General features: G+C 31.7%; 1 long non-coding RNA gene across 1 annotated transcript; it reads left to right on the forward strand.

Moving 5' to 3' along the window:
• Positions 1 to 393: 393 nt before the first annotated feature.
• LOC108371650 (uncharacterized) lies at positions 394 to 707 on the forward strand. The gene is made up of 2 exons (XR_001848777.1): positions 394 to 431; positions 649 to 707. It is a non-coding gene; the product is annotated as an uncharacterized LOC108371650 (long non-coding RNA).
• The last annotated feature ends 637 nt before the right edge of the window (positions 708 to 1,344 follow it).

Raw genomic sequence — 1,344 nt, forward strand, 5'->3', positions numbered from 1 at the left:
TAAACTCACAAAGGTGATGAAGGCGTACAAATTGAAATTGCAAAAAAAATTCCATTTCAACGACCTTTCCATTATTATGAGGCAGCTAGTGCAAGTGAGTATCGCCAGCGAATCGCGTTTTCATCTTTCTGTAGTTATGAACTTACTTAGTAGATAGTACGCACATTAGGGTGGTCCAAAAAAATCCATGTGGGAAAAAGTAAAGGCGGAATTTCCTCTAGGATTTGTTTCATATCGGAAAAGATTTTCTCTTGTTTTTTTTTTTTTAATTGAAATATATATATATATATATATATNACTATTTTTTAGAATTTTTTTTATTTAGAACCCCCAAAAGCCTCAAAAAATTCAATTGGGCAATAATAATAATACTAATAGTAGCTAAAATGAGGAGCTCCATTTATTTTAAGTGGAGCATTTATTGACGTAGGGTGTTATTATCATTTTCTAAATTAATGTTTATAAAGAAGCGAATGAATTTGGCGAAACGAATGTTTTGGCGAACGCAACTAAAATATGCATTAAAAATTGTTCGTTTGTACCTGATTGTGCACGCTCTTTGCATCGCGAAAACTCCTACTACCTTCTCTGCCCCTTAATTTGCTTCGCCAATCCGTTCGCTTCGCCAGTGATAATAACACCCGTAAGTTGTTTTAACATTTTCCGCAATTTTAATATAAAAAGCGAATTTTATAAATTTAAGTGCTGAAAAAACCAAAATAAGGTGCATATATTTCGAATTCATTGATACGGCACTGATAACACTTATACGTATGCATATACTTATATAAACTAGACAATGAACTAAAAATACTTTACGAACTGTTAAAATCTGCAATTTCAGATACATATGTATGTATTTGAATTAACCATTTGTCGCAACAATTTTCTGAAAACTTTAATTTCCTTCTCTCCTTAACGTAAAATTAGTAAAGTAAAAACAAAATCCGCGCTTTCGGAAAAAGGGATTCCTCTAATTAATTTTTGAATTCTTTAACGTAAATCCAAGAGTTTATGGTGGAGTCTGTATTTTCCCGTGGATACAAAAGTATATTTTTCTGCTGCATTTCGAAACTAGTAATTTTATCAACGCTTAAGTTTTGGCTTTCCTTTTCTACCGTGGCCGCTTTAGAGAAAATGCACCGTCTGAGTTTATCGGAGCTCGAGTNAGATACATATGTATGTATTTGAATTAACCATTTGTCGCAAAAATTTTCTGAAAACTTTAATTTCCTTCTCTCCTTAACGTAAAATTAGTAAAGTAAAAACAAAATCCGCGCTTTCGGAAAAAGGGATTCCTCAATTAATTTTTGAATTCTTTACAATACAAAAGTATATTTTTCT

The sequence above is a fragment of the Rhagoletis zephyria genome, unplaced genomic scaffold (genome assembly GCF_001687245.7).
Source record: "Rhagoletis zephyria isolate East Lansing unplaced genomic scaffold, Rhagoletis_zephyria_1.1 Rzeph_scaffold_05125, whole genome shotgun sequence".
NCBI lineage: Eukaryota > Metazoa > Arthropoda > Insecta > Diptera > Tephritidae > Rhagoletis > Rhagoletis zephyria.